General features: G+C 46.1%; 1 pseudogene; it reads left to right on the top strand.

The window, feature by feature from the left end:
• The first annotated feature begins 8,534 nt into the window (after positions 1 to 8,534).
• Positions 8,535 to 9,647, top strand: LOC147984977 (uncharacterized; annotated as a pseudogene).
• Positions 9,648 to 22,406: the final 12,759 nt, after the last annotated feature.

Genomic DNA, 22,406 nt, shown 5'->3' on the forward strand with positions numbered 1-22,406 from the left:
AGGCTAGGGAGTTTTCCACTGCAGATCCGATCCGTACCGATGACTTATGGTCAAATCGAAAGCAGCAGTGCCAATCCACCAAACTCTATTGATTCGTGCATACTAGGATGGGTGCATGTATGGAAAAGCTGTGATTGTTCCATATGTCAGGAAAACAGGAATTGGACTCGGCCTTGAAACCGGCTACAACAGGAAAGCAGTGGTGGACTCGGCCTCTGCCAGAGCTTCAAGTCGATGCGACTCCAATCCGCCACCGCGGCCTCGGGCTCCGCTGGTGTGTTACAGCCGCGCCTCTAAGCCGCCTGCCTTCGAGCCGCCCCCGCCGGTTGTCCGCCCGGTCGCTCCTCCTCATGCCGCTGGTCGTCGCCGTCGCGTTTGTGGTTACAAGTCACCCTGCTTCATAGTTTCCACTTCGCTGAGCCACCTCACTTGCCTCGAGCCGCCTCATCGCTCCGACCGCTCAAGGAGTCCCTGCTGGGTCAAACCGCCGGTCAGTGAGACGCCCCGACGCGAGCAGCCCGAGTCGCCCGCTGAGCTACCATGGCATCTGCCTCTGAACCGCCGTCTTAGAGTCGCCGGCGCCTGGACATCCTCCTCCGGCTGCGTCTGCCTCCAAATCGTTGAGTCGCCTCCTCTACTTCCGTCTGAGCCGCTGATCCAATCACGGCCCAGACCTCAAGCTGATGGCCCCCTTCATGAGCCACATTAAAGTTCTGAGTCACCCCCGTGGAGCCGCCGTGGATCACCCCACAGCCGTCACGCACTCCTCATGTGATCCACCTCGTTGATCCACCGCATGCTCCTACTGCAATCGGTTTTCGGAGTAGTAAAGAACACAAACAGATGAGGCTGGATGCCCAAATTGGGCGTTGATTGGAGTACTACTTGGACATGTATTTCAAAGTTAATGGATGGATGTGGGATACTCATGGAGGTGCACCTCAATGCTTGATGGATGACAGGCGCTGTTGCACGTGAAGTCTCGTAGTTTTTTCAAAGAATATCTTCTCTGGTGTGTACTGCTTTATACACAGGATAATCCGGTCAAGACTGCGCAAAATTGTCCGCCCGATCAAATTGCCCGATGAACATGCACGTACAGCCAAGAAACTTTTAGCCAATGATGCGAGAATTCTTTTCCTTGTACTACTGCAGGGGAGTCTCACCGATTATTTTATTCTATGTGTCAACCATGGAGGATGTGAGCTCGAGCAGCTACTGAAGGGAGTTCAAAGTCAGGAGAATCTCTGATGAAAACAGATATTACAAAATTTTGACACACCAGCTCTCTAATGCCATCGTTTGAATATGAGAGGATGTGACGCTAATGTTCTGAATCACAAACAAACAAATATTGCAATAGAGCTTGACTATACATGCTTACTTCTATAAAGTTGCACTTACTTGGTGGGTAGCGGCGAAGAAATTCCACTACTTTGGCCGGTTTTTGAATTGGCACTTGATGCTACCCAGAGGGTATTACTTTGTCAAATTGTTATGGGGTACTGATCCAGCCTCAGTACAATTATTATATTCCCCCAGGATTACTCATGGGTATGGACATAAACGAAGAAACAAGGTCGAAGGAGTTTGACTGGGTGCAGTCAGCTCAAAATTTATCATAGTACACATGTCAGTTATCACGAGTGTCTACAACTCGCCCACGGTGGACTTCTGTTGTACCACAGTCATCATCAACCTCGTGGTCGATAGTTTCCGACAAAATATGGCAGGTGATATTCATCTAAATCTATTTTCTTGACACATATTATTTTTGTCAAAGAACAATTTATTTTTGCCTTGGTCTGCAATATTGTTAATGCAGAATAATTATTCACTGCAAGAGTGATGGTCGTGTCATGAATGTATAGCTCACGCCACCATTATCATGCGCTAGCATCTGACCATGCCATGATGCTCGACGAATATATGTGCAAACCGCGCCGCCGCTTCTATGGCCCAATTTACATCAACATGACACGGTTGACTAGCCCGTCCGCGCGGCTTACCACACTCGCAATTGACTCGCCCATCTGCGCGGCTTACCATGCCAGTGGTTTACTTGCCCATCCGCGCCGGCTTACAACGCCGTGGCCGACTCATCTGTCTGCTCCCGCAGCCGACTCAGATGTGATTGATTTCAGTTTCACCATGGTGATCATCAATTCGGTGGTGGATAATTTCTGGCCTAACATATCAGGTGAAATCCATCCTGTATATTTTTATATTGCGTATTGCTTTCTTTAAAAGAGCAATTACTTTGGCTTGCAAGTTCTCCAATGCAGGACAAGTTGTCTACTGCAAAAGGGACTATTATATCAGTGAGCTATTGAATGACTCATACCAGTTTACATCACGGTTAAACATGAAGAATCTCAAGCCAACTCTTGAGTCATATTGAGACTCAGGTGCTACAATGACATGACTCAACAAAATTGGCCGTTTTCAGTGAATTCAAGAACTCCGGGTCATTGGAGGAAAAAAGAACCCGGCCCGGAGGCTACTGCCTTATTGGCGAAAATTTAAAGGTCGTCAGAAAATTTCCGGCTTAAAATGAAGGATTCCGTTTTAAAATCCGGCTCAAGGGAAAACTGTCTCTCACAAAGCTTTGAAGCTCTCAATATCCGGTATGAAATTCCGGTTCAAAAAGAATTCATCTCTCGTAAGTTCGAGTTCTCAGAAAAATTAAAGGTTGCCAAAGAGAACTTGGTGCCATGATGCACGGTTCAAACATGGGTATCCTGCCTTATGGGCTCATCTTATTATGGTCACTTAGGGGCTTCCTGCTCGTTGAGCATAGCTATGCTTACCCTCTTGATCCGGCTTGTACGCTTTGATTAAAAATAACATGGGGGCTTCCTGCTCGTTGAGCATAGCTATGCTTACCCTCTTGATATGGCTTGTACGCCTTGATTAAAAATAACATGGGGGCTTCCTGCTCAGTTAGCATAGCTATGAATACCCTACCATTCCGGCTTGTACGCCTTGATTGCAAATAACATGGGGTTTTCTGCCCAAGTTGAATTGTTACCAAAGAGAACTTGCTTTAATAATGTGCAGTTCAAACATAGGTAACCTACCTTGATGACTTGTTAAAAATTACTTGGGGGCTTCCTGCTCATTGAGCATAACTGTGACTACCCTATTGATACGGCTTGTACGCCTGGACTGAAACATAACTTGGGGGCTCTTTGTTAATGGACAAGAGCTTTATTGAACCTTGTAATAGGCTTGGATGCCAGGTGTATTCACCAAAAAAATCTGGGTTATCCTACCTTTTTTAAGTCTGCCACTCCACCCAGGTAATCCTGGAATGACTCGCCGTACTTTTGACAGTCAATCTTATATAGACCCTGAACTTGTCAAAGTTAAAATATCGATTAGTCATGTGAGGCCTGGCTTATAAGGTTGAATGAAGGTTTAACTTAGTGGTTGTGCGGCCCTTGAAAAGCACCTGACTTGAAGGCTTGGCAGCCTATGAAAGCCTTGTTTTGTTTTCTATTTGATTTCAACATTTTTTGAGGTTCATCTCTTGTGACATGTCAATACATGGTTGAAAACTGATGAGGGCCATGTTGCCTTATGGTTCATGTATGACTTTATCTGGAGTGTTATTAACCTGGCCTGGTTGTGGACTTTAAGTCACCGGGGTATAATGATTATGTGCTTAGAGTGTTGTGCTCTAAGTTTTGGGATGCTACCCCTTGCTGCATCTGGCATTGTAAGCCGGCAGTATGAACTAACTTCACAGGCCATGTAGCCTTGATTATATGACTCCTCATTGAGCATCTTTGGGTTTGATAACCCGTCCTGATAGCGGGCAATTAGATTGCCAGGATATATTTGCCTTGAGAAATCAAAATGATGATATTTCATCACTCCGGATTGATACTGGCTCCAGATTATAATTATTAAGGCATCACCACGATATTAATCTATAGGTGTGTCTTTCAATAATGGTATGAATATTTTGGGTTTGATAATTCGCCCTGGCTATGGACTTTAAGTCACAGGTATACTTTGGATTGTGCAATTGGGATTATGCGCTTATAAACCTTTTGGTTGTCACCCTCGCTGGATGCGGCGATGTAAGCCGGCAATTTGAGCCAATTTTCTAGGTATGTTTTTAAATTGTTGGGTGAATATGGGAGGTTTGATAACCTGCCCTGGCTTTTGATGTTAAGTCGCCAGTATGTTTAGGCATGAATGGCCTTAATTCTGGTCTTTTCCATAATTGCATCAGACTATATTATGTTTGGGTTGTTCCCCGCCCTGGCTTTTGATGTTAAGTCGCTAGGGCATATGTTTTTTAAACTCTGTGCAGGATTTATAGAGTTATGACTTACATAAATGATTAAGTTCAAGCCCATAATCAAAGATTGAAATTGGTGTTTCAAAAGGGTTATCAATTATTGATTTTCAAAAAGGCTATGAGTCGCCGGGTTGCACAAATCACGGATTACAATGGATGCACATTAAGTCGCCATCGGCCAAGAGCCACTAAGTATTTAAACTCCGGATTTACTTGTCAACCGATAAGGTATTCAAATCTTTAATAGCCAAATTTGGTTGGATTGTCATGATGATATTGAATGATTGAGGTTTTCATACCGGATTATATTATTCAAATCTTGAATATCCAACATGGCTGGATTTTTATTATGGTTATCAATAACCAATAATATTATGATTGAGGTTTTCAAAGTCGCTTCAGCGCAATGGCTATTATTTTATCAATGGACATGATTTGTTCTACAATGGAAGGAATAGTCCCGAGTCGCTGCAGGCTTACGACCCGACACTTGGGGGCTACATTATTCAAGTTGAGATTACATAAAATATGCAAGTCCCATGTCACTGCCAGCATGCACCATGGCACTTGGGGGCTAATGCAAAGTCATTTTTTGCTCGCCTTATTGAAGACCCGACTCATCACATCATAATGAGCCGGGCCTTGGGGGCTACCAATTGCTCCTGTCAAAAATTCAAAGTACACAAGCCTTAATCTGTCGGCGTCCTGGGAACGGGGGTCCCCAGACTTGCATGCCTGCGGCCTACGGCGTGGCTGGGCTGGCAGGTCTGTACGGCCCATTTTCATCAACAAGGCATTCAAGACCCTCGCGAGGGGCCAAGCCTCGTGAGGCGGACGATGCAAGACCTCCTCAGGAGCGGCCTCGCCAGGCAGGTGATGAGGACATCAATACCATTGTTACAACCACAGCCCCTGATGCTATACATATTGGACCACTTACTAGAGCTCGCGCACGCCAATTGAATTATCAGGTACTTTCGTTTCTTGGTAACGATTCTAATGTTCATGAGAATATGATGCTGCCTAAATTGGATACATTTGTCTTGCTTACAAATGAATGGCCTAGCTTGGACAAGAAAGATGAACCTTGGAACAAGTTCAAGCGTGGAGATGATGGCATGCGCAAGGAGATCCAGAACGGAGTTACAAGTGATGATTTCAGAATTTTGAAGCCACCATAAGGAGTGCATGAAGCCTTGGACGAAATATACAAGATGCCACTTCATAAATTTCGTCCAGAGGCTATTTTAGGTGCTGCGTCACCTTATTATTGGGTCAGGCCCATGTATTTTCGAAATACTTAAGTATAGGTTGTTTTTAGAGTCTGTATGTGTGGGGAAACAAGAGTTAGGGTTGGTTTCGGACCCCTCCTCCAAGGGCTACCAAATTCCCCCCTCTTCCTCCATATATACAGCCCTTAGGGCATCATTTAGACTTTGGGGTTTTGTTTAGATTAAAAGTTCTCCATAGCTGCAACTTCTCGTACTTCGTTTGTGTCCAACGACCAGACCAACACGTCACAGAACCCCACCTTGATCAATAAAGCTTTCATCTTATATTCGCAATATCCAGATTGCAATCTTAGTTTCTTGTTTGTTCTTCATTTGCTCGCAGGAAATAGGCCCTCGTGGTCAGGTTGATTGTGCTCCGGCGTGGTCAATAACCCCTCGGAGTTGGTTTAGCGATTGCTAAGGCGCGACGTCCTCGCACGTTCGTAGTCAGATCGTCAAAGTTGACTTCCTCTAAAACGATAGCCACTATCTCATCGAAAGACGAGACACCTTTGCCTCTATCAAGTGGTATCAGATTTCCAGGTTTCTCGATGAGATTTTACAGTTTTTCATAGTTTAGGTCGAGTCTGTTCTTCATACCTATAGTCCATGAAAAAGGCAAAAAAAAAATTTAGGGTTAGGTCATCATATCCGAACCAATCTAAGCCTTTGCATAATCTTTTTAGAGTTTTGCTTTGTTGAATTTGCGGTTGCATCGTCGTGTTGAGTTGCTCGTCTTAGCGTCTAGTCCCTTAGAGTTTCGAGTTCTGTTCACAGGTTATGACGCCGCGGCCACACCATCGTCATCATCATTACCATATACCACCACCCCACCATATACATCACCGCTGCCATATACAACCACCAATCCGAGTCCACATGTACCATTGCCATATACCACCACCAATCCGAGTCCAGATATACCATCGCCATATACCACCACCAATCCGAGTCCAGATATACCACCACAGTCCGAGTTCCACCAGATTCATCTCCACCACCAGTCCTAGTCCGAGTCCAATAATTGTTGCTTTGTTTTTGAGTTCCAGATCATGCCATACTCCGAGTCGTGACAGAGTAGGACTCCCGAGATTATGTGCTACCTGTAGAAGAAAAATAGTTCCAAACTCAAAAAAAACTAAGTTTGGAAAATTCTGGCTAGGCAGTTTTTAGACCATTTGTAGACTTTTTAAAAAAAAATTGTTGTAGAGCAAAAAAAAGAGGAAAAAAACTGAAAAAAAATAGAAAAAAAATTCAGAGTGTGCTCCTCCATTGTTTACGTGCAGCGCCATGATTTTGTTAGTGTTCTAGGCTCGCGTCTCTAGCACGGTCTAGCCTAGGACCAGCACAGTACCGTCGTTGAGCGTTTATTCAACTTTGCATCTCTGAATTGATTATTGCTGACCCTTTTTCTACCATATTATAAGCCTTTCCAGCTCCACATACATCTACGTCGTGCGTTTGACTCTCCCTGGTAATCGCTCTATCCAAGCTTTGAGAGTTTTGACTACGACGGTAGCCGATCACTGCCTGCTGCTGGGTAAGAACTGGTAAAAATTTGAGATTTGCTTGACGGATTTGTGACACCACCACCACCTCTTGTTAGTAGTCTGTAGGATCATATTCTTGTGTGTTCTCTATTGTTGCTAACCATGGCAGGATCACAAGCCGACGAGACTGACTGGGAGAACATGACGAATAAGGAGTTGCATGATAAATTTCAGCAAATGATGAGTGGACAGGTGCAAGATGTGCTAAACAGATTTGAAGAGGCCATGGAGAAGATAGATGGCATGGAGAAGACGTTCGAAACAAAGCTCGATGAAAAGTTTAATGAATTGCTCACGCATCTTCCACCACCACCACGAGCTGCACCTAACGCACCTCTACAACAACGACAACAACAACGACTACCTCCACATCGCGAAACAGCCCTCCGCCGAGCGAGCCATCTCCCTCTTGCACCTGGCCAAACTGTTGGTGCTGCTGTTGATACTTCTGTGGCTCCTGCTGCTGATGCGGAGGAGGATGATTTTGCGGGAGATTACGAGGATGAGGTTAATCAAAATCAGAAGTACGTGCCACCACCAGCACATCAACCACCAGGTCGTCCACATGCAAATAATGGCAATGGTTGGGCTCACCCTCAGGTACGAGATCATGACCATCTTCCTAAACTAAAATTGAATATTCCACCATTTGAGGGTAGATATGTTCTTGATATATATCTTACTTGGGAGTTAGAAACTGAACAACGATTTACATGTTTACAATATCCCGAGGAGAGACGTGTTCCTGCTGCTGTTTGTGCTTTCACTAGTTTTGCATGTGTTTGGTGGTCTGAGCATTGTAGATTATATCCTATTCCAGCTACTTGGGATTCTTTGAAAACTGCTATGCGTACTCGTTGGGTTCCACCATACTATCAACTTGAATTACTTCAAAAATTACAGCGTTTAAGACAAGGAAAAAATTCTGTAGAAGAATATTATCAGGAATTACAAACTGGCATGATTAGATGTGGTATTGTTGAGGAGAATGAAGCTATGCTTGCATGTTTTATGGTTGGATTAAATAGAGAGATTCAGACCATTCTAGAGTATAAGGAGTATACTAATATCACTCGTTTATTCCATCTTGCTTGTAAAGCTGAACGTGAAGTGCAGGATCGACAGGCTTTGGCGTGAACTAACTTTTCTGCAAGTCGATCTTCATCATGGATACCACGTGCATCCTCTACTTCCACTACACCAGCACCTCCATCAGGTGCCACGTCCAGCCGTGATACAAGAAAGCAGGCACAACCACCACTATCTGCCAAGAGCACACCTCCCGGGCCTGTGCAAAGTTCTTCTTCTTCCATGGCATCAACAGGGCACACAAGTGATATTATTTATCGTCGTTATAAGGGAATAGGACATTTTGCGAGAAAATGCAAATCTTAGCGTGTGATGATTGCTACTGAGGATGGTGGGTATGAGTCCGCTAGTGAATATGATGAGGAGACTTTGGCTCTTATTACACATGAAGAACACGGTGGAGATGATTCTGATCATGAGACGCAATACATGGCTCCTGAAGATGCTGACAGGTATGAATGTTTAGTTGCTCAACGTGTTTTGAGTGTGCAGGTCACACAAGCTGAGCAAAATCAGAGGCATAATTTGTTCCATACAAAGGGAGTTGTGAAGGAACGTTCAGTTCACGTCATCATAGATGGGGGGAGCTGCAATAACTTGGCTAGCATGGAGATGGTGGAGAAGCTGTCACTCACCATAAGACCACATCCACACCCTTACTACATCTAATGGTTCAACAATAGTGGCAAGGTTAAGGTAACACGTACTGTTCGTGTGCATTTTAGTATCTCTACATATGCTGATTATGTTGATTGTGATGTGGTACCTATGCAAGCATGTTCCTTATTACTTGGTAGACCATGGCAATTTGATAGAAATTTTGTACACCATGGTAGAAACAATCAGTATACTCTTGTTCATAAGGATAAAAATATTACTTTCCTTCCTATAACTCCTGATTCCATTTTGAAAGATGATATTAATAGAGCTAATAAAGCAAAACAGGAGAAAAATAAAAGTGAAAATCAGATTGTGGCGAAAGACTTTGAGCAACAAATGCAGCCTAGTAATAAACCATCTAGTGTTTCTTCTGAAATTAAATTGAAAAGTGCATGTTTAACTGCCACCAAATCTGATATTGATGATTTAGATTTTAGCAAATCTGTTTGCTATGCTTTTGTGTGCAACGAGGCATTATTTTCATTCAAGGACGTCCCTTCCTCTTTGCCTCCTGCTGTCACTAACATTTTGCAGGAGTTCGCTGACGTCTTTCCACAAGACGTGCCACCGGGATTACCACCTATTCGAGGGATTGAGCATCAAATTGACTTAATTCCCGGTGCATCATTACCCAACCGTGCACCATACCGTACCAATCCATAGGAGATGAAGGAGATTATGCGTCAAGTACAAGAACTGCTCGACAAAGGTTATATACGCGAATCCCTTAGTCCTTGTGCTGTTCCTATCATTTTAGTGCCGTAAAAGGATGGTACATCACGTATGTGCGTTGATTGTAGAGGCATTAATAATATTACTATTCGTTATCGTCATCCTATTCCTAGGCTAGATGATATGCTTGATGAATTGAGTGGCTCTATAATATTCTCCAAAGTTGATTTGCGTAGTGGATACCATCAAATTCGTATGAAATTGGGAGATGAATGGAAAACAACATTTAAAACTAAGTTTGGATTATATGAGTGGTTAGTCATGCCTTTTGGGTTAACTAATGCACCTAGTACTTTCATGAGGTTAATGAACGAAGTTTTACGTGCTTTCATCGGACGATTTGTGGTAGTTTACTTTGATGACATATTGATTTATAGCAAATCTTTGGAGGAACATTTGGAACATTTACGCGCTGTTTTTATTGCTCTATGTGATGCATGTTTGTTTGGTAACCTTGGAAAGTGCACCTTTTGCACCAACCGGGTATCTTTTCTTGGCTATGTTGTTACTCCACAAGGAATTGAAGTTGATAAAGCCAAGATTGAAGCTATTGAGAGTTGGCCGCAGGCCAAAAAGGTCACACAAGTGAGGAGTTTCCTTGGCCTCGCTGGATTCTATAGGCGTTTTGTGAGAGATTTCAGCACCATTGCTGCACCTCTCAACGAGCTTACAAAGAAGGATGTGCCTTTTGTTTGGGGTACCGCATAGGAAGAAGCCTTCACGGTATTGAAAGATAAGTTGACACATGCTCCTTTACTCCAACTTCCTGATTTTAATAAGACTTTTGAGCTTGAATGTGATGCTAGTGGAATTGGATTAGGAGGTGTGTTATTAAAAGATGGCAAACCTGTTGCATACTTTTCTGAAAAATTGAGTGGGCCTAGTCTGAACTATTCTACTTATGACAAAGAATTATATGCTCTTGTTCGGACCTTAGAAACATGGCAACATTATTTATGGCCCAAGGAATTTGTTATACATTCTGATCATGAATCTTTGAAACACATTAAAAGTCAAGCAAAACTGAACTATAGACATGCTAAATGGGTTGAATTCATTGAGACTTTTCCTTATGTCATTAAACACAAGAAGGGTAAAGAAAATGTTATTGCTGATGCATTGTCTCGTCGTTATACTATGCTTTCACAACTTGACTTTAAAATATTTGGTTTGGAGACCATCAAAGATCAATATGTGCATGATGTAGAATTTAAAGATGTATTGCAGAATTGTAAGGAAGGGAGAACTTGGAACAAGTTCATTCTTAACGATGGATTTGTGTTTCGTGCTAACAAGCTACGCATTCCAGCTAGCTCTGTTCGTCTTTTGTTGTTGCAGGAGGCGCATGGAGGATGATTAATGGGACACTTTGGCGTCAAGAAGATGGAGGATATACTTGCTACACATTTCTTTTGGCGAAAGATGAGACGGGATGTTGAGCGTTTTGTTGCTCGCTGCACTACATGTCAAAAAGCTAAGTCACAACTCAATCCTCATGGTTTATATATGCCTTTGCCTGTACCTAGTGTTCCTTGGGAGGATATATCTATGGACTTTGTTTTAGGTTTACCTCGAACAAAGAAGGGGAGGGATAGCATATTTGTTGTCGTGGATAGGTTCTCGAAAATGGCACACTTTATACCATGTCATAAAAGCGATGATGCTGTTAATGTTGCTGATTTGTTATTTCATGAAATTATTCGCTTGCATGGTGTGCCAAATACTATTGTTTCAGATTGTGATACTAAATTTCTTAGCCACTTTTGGAGATGTTTATGGGCTAAGTTGGGGACTAAGCTGCTTTTTAGTACTACTTGTCACCCCCAAATTGATGGACAAACTGAAGTAGTCAATAGAACATTTTCTACTATGCTTAGTGCTGTTTTGAGCATTGTCTACCATGCTTGCCTCATATTGAATTTGCTTATAATCATTCATTGCATTCTACTACTAAGATGTGCCCTTTTGAAATTGTGTATGGTTTCCTACCTCATGCACCTATTGATTTGTTGCCTCTTCCATCTTTGGAGAAGGTTAATTTTGATGCTAAAGAATGTGCTCAATTGATTTTAAAAAAGCATGAGTTAACGAAGGAAAACATTGAGCGTATGAATGCTAAATATAAACTTGCTGGAGATAAGGGTAGAAAACATGTTGTGTTTGCACCTGGAGATCTTGTTTGGTTACATTTGCGTAAGGATAGATTTCCTAATTTGCGTAAATCAAAGCTAATGCCACGTGCTGATGGTCCTTTTAAGGTGTTAGAGAAAATAAATGATAATGCATATAAACTTGAGCTGCCTGCAGATTTTGGGGTTAGTCCCACTTTTAACATTGTAGATTTGAAGCCTTATTTGGGCAAGGACGATGAACTTTCGTCGAGGACGACTTCATTTCAAGAAAGGGGAGGATGATGAGGACATCAATACCATTGTTACACCCACAGCCCCTGATGCTATACATACCGGACCAATTACTAGAGCTCGCGCACTCCAATTGAATTATTAGGTACTTTCGTTTCTTGGTAACGATTCTAATGTTCATGAGAATATGATGCTGCCTAAATTGGATACATTTGTATTGCTTTCAAATGAAGGGCCTAGCTTGGACAAGAAAGATGAACCTTGGAACAAGTTCAAGCGTGGAGATGATGGCATGGGCAAGGGGATCCAGAATGGAGTTACAAGTGATGATTTCAGAATTTTGAAGCCACCATAAGGAGTGCATGAAGCCTTGGACGAAATATACAAGATGCCACTCCATAAATTTCGTCCAGAGGCTATTTTAGGTGCTGCGTCACCTTATTATTGGGCCAGACCCATGTATTTTCAAAATACTTAAGTATAGGCTGTTTTTAGAGTCCGTATGTGTGGGGAAACAAGAGTTAGGGTTGGTTTCAGACCCCTCCTCGAAGGGCTACGAAATTCCCCCCTCTTCCTCCATATATACAGCCCTTAGGGCGTCGTTTAGACTTTGGGGTTTTGTTTAGATTAAAAGTTCGCCATAGCTGCAACTTCGCGTACTTCGTTTGTGTCCAACGACCAGACCAAGACGTCACAGAACCCCACCTTGATCAATAAAGCTTTCATCTTATATTTGCAATATCCAGATTGCAATCTCAGTTTCTTGTTTGTTCTTAGTTTGCTCGCAGGAAACAGGCCCTCGTGGCCAGGTTGATCGTGCTCCTGCGTGGTCAATAACCCCTCGGAATTGGTTTAGCGATTGCTAAGGCACGACGTCCTTGAACGTTCGTAGTCGGATCGTCAAAGTCGACTTCCTCTAAAATGATAGCCACTATCTCATCAAAAGACAGGACACCTTTGCCTCTATCAGCAGGCTCACGAGGGGCGGAGAGATCAAGGCAAGGCAAACCTCGTGAGGTTTGCGTGACGTGAGCCATGACGATCGAGACCAGGCGGGCGCCAGGCGGGCACCAGCGCACGCGGTGTCCTTGTTTCCTCTTTGGTGCCAAGGGGGCAAGCGCAGGCGCGAAGTACCAAGGCATCAAGCAAAGGTTTCCATATTGGTGCAAACGAGACTAAGACTAGAAGGACGGTAGGATGGAGGTCACCATGGAGCCCAAGACGGCGTCATCATCAGAGCCTTTGGCAGACGAAGACCACCTTTTGTCAGGATAACTTGTACTAGTTGTCCCCTTTCGAATTGGCCGTTGTTGGCTCCCTTCCTGCTCAATATTTGGGGAGAGGACCAGGGCCTATATAAGTAGAACTAGCCACCACAATGAGGGGGAGAGAGGATCGACCTCATCAAAAGTCGAAAGCAGATCCAAGATCATCTGACCCACACAAGTTCACCAAGCACAAGAACACCTCAACCTCAGGAGGTTGTTCTTCCCCTAGTAATTGTTCTTCATCAGCCCAAGAGGCAATCGACCACCACCACACTGGAGTAGGGTATTACACCACAACGGTGGACCGAACCAGTATAAATCTTGTTTCTTTCTGTGTTGTGTGTTCGTTGAGTTCATCTACGAGATCTTAGAGAGCTAGGGCGTGGATTGATAGGGAGAAAACCTTCGCGTGCACCCTAGTGTTCGAACCTCAAGGGTTTGCCAGAACCCGTGATTCGACATTTGGCACGCCAGGTGTCGTGGTTCTAAGTCTAACAGTAGAATCGGGGGTAGAAATGTAGAGGCAAGATCCTAGCTATGTAGGAGTTGTACACACGAGTTTTACGAGTTCAGGCCCTTCTCGGAGGAAGTAACAACCCTACGTCTCGGAGCCCAGAGGCGGTCGACTGGATTATATGCATGTGAGTTACAGGGGGTGTGAACCCTTATCCCAGAGGAGGGGGTGGCTTATATAGAGTGCGCCAGGACCCCAGCCCCCCTTCGTTACACAGGGTTCAATGTTCATAAAGAGAGAGCGTTACAGGTAACGTCTGTAATAAAGTGCTACAAATGATCATTAAATATACGAGTAAATGCCCGACCATTGCTGTGCAGAACCGCTTTAGGTCTTCTTGTACGTCGAGTGGTCTTTTACATGGTCGAGTGGTTGAATAGTCGAGTGACTCAAAGAAGTAGTAGTCTCTGAGTGAATGGTAGGTCGAGTGGATTGCGCTCGACGCCTTTATTGGGTCCACCTTGTTTACTCTTGAACGTCTTTGCTTCTAGGGCAAGGACCTTAGGTAGGACGTATAGGTTAGGCCTATTACCCTACCCTAGGTCTATGTCCTCATCATTAGCCCCCAAATGGATTGAGGTCTAAGTGAAAAGAAGGTTGAAATTGATCTTGCCTTGACTCTTGCCTTTCTCAAGAATTCATCTCTGAATGGAGGCCAGTGTTGGAACTTTCGGCTTCGTTTCAGTTGCCTTGATCGATTCAGCATTTACCGATTGGTTTTTATAATGTCACCTGTCGAGTGTCATCTTTGATGCGAAATCTTTGGCGTGATCAATTACCGAGGATCCCAGATTTCGCGGGATTCAAAATTTCGGTAGGAGCGCGCCAGACGGAACGTGCCATGGTAAGCGGAGTGGATAGGCATGGCGTTTCGATTTCCGCGCCACCTTTTTTGCCACTTATCCCGTGTGTGACTGTTTGCGGGATTTGACAGGATCGCCCGGACCAACACGTCAGCCACTCGGAAGTGGGCCTTTAAAAGCGGCGAGACCGAGGCGTCCGCACTATGCCTGCCCATTCTCCTTCTTCTTCCTCCTGCTCCTTCACCCCATCCGGCTTCTCCACTCTCGACGCCACCGGTCCGCCGCCATGGGGAAGGAGAGAATGGCGGCGCTGGAACGCGCGAAGAAGGTGACGAGGGCGGCAAAAAGCAGGAAGACGAATCGGGGGTCTTCATCGCGCTCGGGGCTGCCGTCGGGTTGGATCCTAGGAGATTGGATCCGATCTTCGCTTCGACAGGAGGACTTGGACGATATGGCTAAGTTAGGGTTGATCGTCCATGAGTCTGCGTGGCTGCCGGAGGGGGAAACGGAACCGCAGCCGCAACCAGGTGAGTGCGTTCTGCTCGCCACCCATGTCGACCGCGGCTTCTCGCTTCCTCCACACCCCTTCTTTCGGGGTTTCTTGAATTTCTTTGGGGCCCAGCACCATCACGTATCTTGCCGCGTTCGTATCCATGTGCGAGAATTTCCTGGGGTGTCGACCGCACTGGGGTCCTTTCAAGCACATCTTTACCATCCGCTCCCAAACAATGAAGCAAGCGAACTCGAACAACAAGAAAACCCATGTTATCTAGATGTGTGGGGGTCTGGGTATTCAGAACAGGAAAAGAAGTTCTTTTCCCTCGATGACTCTTCCGGAGTCGGTCAGGGGCTGGCAGTCGACCTGGTTCTACTGCCAGGACATCGTGACGCCAGGCAAGTCGACTGGACTTCCCCCTTTCTCTTTTGATCGTGTTCAAACTCCATCTTCGTTGAAAGTGACTGCCGCGGAGAAGGCGGAGACAGGCATGCTCGTTGAGAGAGTGGTTCAGTTGATCAACCAAGGTGTCACTGGCATGGATCTACTAGAGGTGTTCCTCAGTCGGCGCATCCAACCACTCCAAGCTCGTGACCACTCCATGGGGATGTACTCCGAGGCTGTTGACACCGCTCGGGTTCGTTCGGAGGAGGTGGCGGTCAAAACAGTGGCCGAGTGGCTGAGGGGTATCATCGGGAACAAGGACAACCCCAGGGGTACCAGGAGAGTCAACCCTTTCAGCGACAGAAACCAACCAGATAAGGTTTGGCCATTTCAACTGAGCTTTTAGACGTGTTTTCTGACTGTTTGTTGATCCGACTGACTTGCAGTCGGCTCCTTGTTTTGTAGATTTACACGGAGATGTATTCAATGCCCAATGGTGAACAAGCTCTGGAGCAAGACCAAGAGGGAGAGGACAGTGCGGAGGAGAGCAGCGAGTGGGAGTCACCAGCCGATGATGATGAAGATGAGAGTGATGAGTCGGTCGAGGAGGAATTAGCCGACTCACCGCCTCGTTCTGAACATCGATCCAAGCAGCACCATTATCTCATGGGTAGGCGCGGTAAAGTTGTGGCGTCGAGTGCTCCATCTCAAAAACGCGCTCGGTCTCCGGCTCCAGAATTGGCTGAGAAGGTCACCAAGCAGCCCAAGGTCAATCCTTCGAAGTCTCGGAAGACCTTGCCTAGAATCAAGATGGATGATCCTGTTGCTTCTGGGTAAATGTTCTTCCTGTATTTTCTTGTTCCAACCGAATTTTTTGTTCTAACCGAGTGGATGATGAACCTTTACAGCCAAACCTCAGCTGCGACTGACATGGACATTGACAAGAATCCGGTCGACGAGGAAACCGACGACGCAACTACCTCCAAAGCCAGTAAGTCTGCCCAATTCAAATTTATTTGGACGACTAGATTGTTTGTCAGCTATCCGTACGACTTTCTCTGTTTATTTTAGTTCCACGGGATGTTGTTGTGCTCCCGGATGATGAAGAAGAAGTACCGCTGAGGGGGAGGAGGAGGAAAGACAAGGAACTGGGCAGGAAAGCACCTGAGGTCCAGGTTCTTCAGTCGACCGTGACGCCTGGGGCGGCAGTCGAGCAATCGACAAATCCGGCTCGAACCAACGTCACCTTCGCTGTCCCACTGTTGACTGGTTGTCCATCAGGACCAGCTTCTCAGACTTCTGCTGCACCAATACAACTCCACGCTTCAGATCCTGTAGCTGCTTCGACTGCTCTGCCAGCATCGCTTTTTACTGCGTATCAGACTCCGGACGACCCATCGACTGCTGCCAAGGAAGCTCTTCTTCAGTTAAATCTTGTGATGGGGAAAATGAAAGTGGTGCATGAGGCCAGCCAGGTGGCCTTCAACGCCGGAGCTGCTTTGCAAACCAATGTCCAGGTTAGTTGGTCATATTTCTCGTCTGATCACCCACTGGGGTGTGGCTGTTTTGAAATTGTATAAGTCACTTTGGGTCGACTCAAGCTGAATCTTTGAACTAGTGGGGGCACTCTGAGTGCACCCACTGGGTGTAGTCCCCGAGACCATAGTTGACCGCGTAGTCCCCGAGACCATAGTTGACCCATCAACTGCTGCCAAGGAAGCTCTTCTTTAGTTAAATCCTGTGATGGGGAAAATGAAAGTGGTGCATGAGGCCAGCCAGGTGGCCTTCAACGCCGGAGCTACTTTGCAAACCAATGTCCAGGTTAGTTGGTCATATTTCTCGTCTGATCACCCACTGGGGTGTGACTGTTTTGAAATTGTATAAGTCACTTTGGGTCGACTCAAGCTGAATCTTTGAACTAGTGGGGGCACTCTGAGTGCACCCACTGGGTGTAGTCCCCGAGACCATAGTTGACCGCGGGCAGTCGACTATGGTCTAAGAATCTGAACTTCCTTTTTTACAACTCGCGCTGGGCGGACCATGCCGAGTGGAATTAAAACCAGTGGGGGCATGCTAAGTGCACCCACTGGGTGTAGTCCCTGAGACCATAGTTGACTGCGGGCAGTCGACTGTGGTCTGAGAATCTGAACCTCTCTTCTTTTTTTGATGGTAGTCTTGGAGTAGCTGTCATAGTGATGTCTTTCATTTCAGTCGACTGACAAGTCTTATGTGTTGGCCGTAGAAATCTTGTGATCTCGGTGCTCAACTCTCTACACTGTACCAGCAACAAATCAGCCTCAACCTTGATCTGGAATTGGCCAAAAAGAATCTCAAGACTGCTCGCAATGAAGTAGCTGCCATGGGAGGTAACCAATCATGAACTGCTTATCTTACTGTTGCTGTCACTTTTCCTTTCCGTTTTTTTAACCGAGTGACTCCACTTGAGCAGATGTACATAGTGAAAACCGTCAACTCCAAGCCCATCTGAAGAATGCTATTTCTTTAGAGAAAATGAAGCAGGCTTTGGAGAAGAAGGATCTGGATCTTGCTGCTGCACAGAAGGAAGCGCGAGAGAAAACTGCGCTTGCCGACAAGAAGCTTGCTTCGGTCAACAAGCTAGAAGAAGAGAATTCCAAAATGAAGACTGTTGTTTCTGATGCCAATCAGGAGGTCGAGCGACTGAAGGACAAGGAAAAGCTGACTGACGAGCTTGGGAGCCTCAATGTTAAGAAGGGCGAGTTGGGGTCTTATCTGGGCCAGCTTGCTGCAAAGCTGGTCCTAAACCTTGAAGGTACTGATGGTTGACTGACTTGTTTCTATCGACTGTCAAGTCTAATTATATTGTCGACTCACCATTCACTCGACTGTGCAGAGTTTTGTCAAGACTTTGAGCAGAAACTGGGCGGGTCGAGACAGGTCTTGACCCCATAAACTGTCCAGTCAAGGATGATGTTGCGATGAATGTGCTGCAATTGGAATCTCGCATGGACAACGCAGTTACTTATCTTGCCTGCGTGAAAGTGGCGATGACTCGGGTTGATGCTGAACTCTGGCCTCAGGCAGAACTGTCCCAAGATCTCGAGTCCCTGATGGATCGACTGAATCAAATCCCCAGCCGAGTGCAAGAATGGAAGAAGTCATCCGCTCAGTGTGGCACTGACGTCGCGTTGTCCCTGGTCCGAGTGCACTGCAAAGACGTCAAAGAAGACAAGCTAGCGGAACTCAAGGTTTCTAACACCAAGAGACACACTTTCCAGTCCTTCATGGACACTTTCCTTGAAGTTTCCACCCGTATTGCAGACAATAGACCTTGACTGTTTCTGCGACCCAGCCAGTCCTTCTCCTGACGTGTGACCGAAAAACATTATGCTCCACCTTTATCTGCCTCGGAATGCCGAGTGATTGTGTAACCGTTAAACTCCTTCAGGCTTGATGCTCGAATACTTTTGATCCATCCTCTGGAACTTTTAGGATCTATCTGAACTTGGTTTATTTCTGAATATGCTTGTATTTGCCTTCGGGTGGAATTTGCTCTTTGAGATGTAGCCCTGAAGTGGAGACTTCAATCGAACTTGTGGCGTAGCTCCTAAGAGAAGGTTGCAGTCGACCTGCACCTCGCCGTCCTTACGGATGGGGATGGAGCGCACGTTGTATTTGTGGCACAGCTCCAAAGGAGAAGGTTGTAGTCGACCTGCACCTCGTCATCCTTGCAGATGGGGGTGGAGCGCATGTTGTATTTGTGGCGCAGCTCCAAAGGAGAAGGTTGTAGTCGACCTGCACCTCGTCGTCCTTGCAGATGGTGAAGGAGCACACGTTGTATTTATGGCGCAGTTCCGAAGGAGAAGGTTGCAGTCGACCTGCACCTCGTTGTCCTTGCGGATAAGGATGGAGCGCACGTCGTATTTGTGCTGCAGCACCAAAGGAGAAGGTTGTAGTCGACCTGCACCTCGTCATCCTTGCGGATGGGGATGGAGCGCCGTTGTAATAGGGGCGCAGTTCCGAAGGAGAAGGTGACAGTCGACCTGCACCTCGTCGTCCTTGCGGATAAGGATGGAGCGCATGTTGTATTTGTGATGGAGCTCCAGAGGAGAAGGTTGTAGTCGACCTGCACCTTGTCGTCCTTGCGGATGGTGATGGAGCGCACATTGTATTTGTGGCGTAGTTTCGAAGGAGAAGGTTGTAGTCGACCTGCACCTCATCGTCCTTGTGGATAAGGACGGACTTTAAACCTTACGCGAGTATTGGACTACAGCTAAGCCTCCGAGTGGGACGGTTGCTCACCACTCGGTAGGATTTTACAAACTTAGGCGAGTACTGGACTGCAGCTAAGCCCCCGAGTGGGAGGGTTGCTCACCACTCGGTAGGATTTTTTAACCTTAGGCGAGTACTGTACTGCAACTAAGCCTCCGAGTGAGAGGGTTGCTCACCACTCGGTAGGATTTTACAAACCTAGGAGAGTACTGGACTGCATCTAAGCCACCGAGTGGGAGGGTTGCTCACCACTCGGTAGGATTTTTTAACCTTAGGCGAGTACTGGACTGCAGCTAAGCCTCCGAGTGAGAGGGTTGCTCACCACTCGGTAGGATTTTAGGAACTTAGGTGAGTACTGGACTGCAGCTAAGCCCCCGAGTGAGAGGGTTGCTCACCACTTGGTAGGATTTTACAAACTTAGGCGAGTACTGGATTGCAGCTAAGCCCCCGAGTGGGAGGGTTGCTCACCACTCGGTAGGATTTTTTAAACTTAGGCGAGTACTGGACTGCAGCTAAGCCCCCGAGTGGGAGGCTTGCTCACCACTCGGTAGGGTATTACAAACTTAGGCGAGTACTGGACTGCAGCTAAGCCCCCGAGTGGGAGGGTTTCTCACCACTCGGTAGGATTTTACAAACTTAGGCCAGTACTGGACTGCAGCTAAGCCCCCGAGTGGGAGGGTTGCTCACCACTCGGTAGGATTTTACAAACTTAGGTGAGTACTGGACTACATCTAAGCCCCCCAGTGGGAGGGTTGCTCACCACTCGGTAGGATTTTTTAAACTTAGGCGAGTACTGGACTGCAGCTAAGCCCCCGAGTGGGAGGCTTGCTCACCACTCGGTTGGATTTTACAAACTTAGGCGAGTACTGGACTGTAGCTAAGCCCCCGAGTGGGAGGGTTGCTCACCACTCGGTAGGATTTTTTAAACTTAGGCGAAACGGATTCGCAGCTAAGCCTCTGAGTGGGAGGCTTGCTCACCACTCGGTAGGATTTTCTTTGAAACTTAGGCGATACAAATTCGCAGGTAAGTCACCCACTAGGGGATTTCAGATGCAAATAAAAGCAACAACAATCGTTTAAGAGGACTGTAAAGCTCTTGTCTTTGATAAGAAAATTACAAAGGTATTTCTTATTACATTTTATTCGAGTGAGTACTTAAGTGTAAAAGGGGCGGAGCAACTCCGCATTCCAAGCCCGTGGCTCGTCCTTCTTATGCTTGACATTGTAAAGGTGGTATGCTCCATTGTGGAGCACTCTGGTGACAATGCAGGGGCCTTCCCAAGCAGGAGCGAGCTTGTGCGGTTTCTACTGATCCACTCGAAGAACCGAGTCTCCCTCTTGAAAGGCTCGACCTTTCACATTTTGGGCGTGGAATCAAAGCAAGTCTTGCTGATAAATGGTCGACCGGATCAAGGCCATCTATCTTTCCTCCTCTAGGAGGTCGACTGCGTCCTGCCGAGCTTTCTCTGCTTCATCTTCAGAGAAGAGCTCGACTCGTGGTGCATTATGAAGCAAGTCACTCTGTAGAACAGCTTCATCTCCATAGACCAAGAAGAATGGAGTTCGACCAGTCGACCGATTGGGAGTTGTCCTCAATCCCCAAAGAACTGATGGAAGTTCATCAACCCAGGCGCCTGCTGCATGCTTGAGGTCTCGCATCAGTCAGGGTTTCAATCCTTTGAGAATCAGGCCATTTGCTCTGTCTGCTTGTCCATTCGAATGGGGATGGGTGACTGAAGCATAGTCAACTCGTGTGCCTTGGGAGGCGCAGAAGGCTCTGAACTCATCTAAATCGAAGTTTGATCCATTGTCAGTGATGATGCTGTGTGGAACTCCGTATCTGAACATCAATTATCTGATGAAGCTAACGGCAGTACTAGCTTCCAGATTCTTGATAGGCTTGGCTTCAATCCACATGGTAAACTTGTCGACTGCTACAAGCACGTGAGTGAAGCCTCTCCTACCAGTCCTCAGCGGTCCAACCATATCTAATCCCCAAACAGCAAAGGGCCAGACGAGTGGAATGGTCTTTAGGGCTGACGCAGGTTTGTGGGACATATTGGAGTAAAACTGGCAGCCTTCACATTTGTCGACTATATCTTTTGCCATTTCATTTGCTCGTGGCCAATAAAATCCAGCTCGGTATGCTTTAGCGACAATGGTCCTAGAGGACGCATGGTGGCCACAGGTCCCCGAGTGGATTTCATTAAGGATCGCTAGACCTTCTTCCGGGGTTATGCATTTCTGGCTAACTCCGGTTACACTTTCCCTGAACAACTGTACTCTTATCACAGTAAATGCTATGGATCGACGGACGATCTATCGAGCCTCTTCTTCATCCTCAGGGAGTTCCTTCCTAAGGATATTCGCAATGTACGACACTGTCCAGTCAGGAGTAATAACCAAAATATCCATGATTAGGTCGACCATGGCTGGAATCTCGACTTCAGTAGGATCGGTGGCACTCTTTGGCTATGGGGGCTCTTCAGTGAAGGGATCTTCTTGAACTGAAGTTTCATGAATATGCTCCAGGAACACATTACTGGGAATGGCTTCTCTCTTGGAGCCTATCTTTGCTAAATCATCGGCTGTTTGATTTTCAGTCGGGGTATATGATGGAGCTCTAACCCCTCAAACTTCTTTTCCTACTTCCTCACCGCGTTACAGTAGCCAGTCATGGTTGGGCTTCTGATGTCCCACTCCTTCATCACTT

This window comes from Triticum urartu, chromosome 2A (assembly GCF_056163025.1).
Source record: "Triticum urartu cultivar PI428250 chromosome 2A, HENAU_Tu73, whole genome shotgun sequence".
Classification (NCBI taxonomy): domain Eukaryota; kingdom Viridiplantae; phylum Streptophyta; class Magnoliopsida; order Poales; family Poaceae; genus Triticum; species Triticum urartu.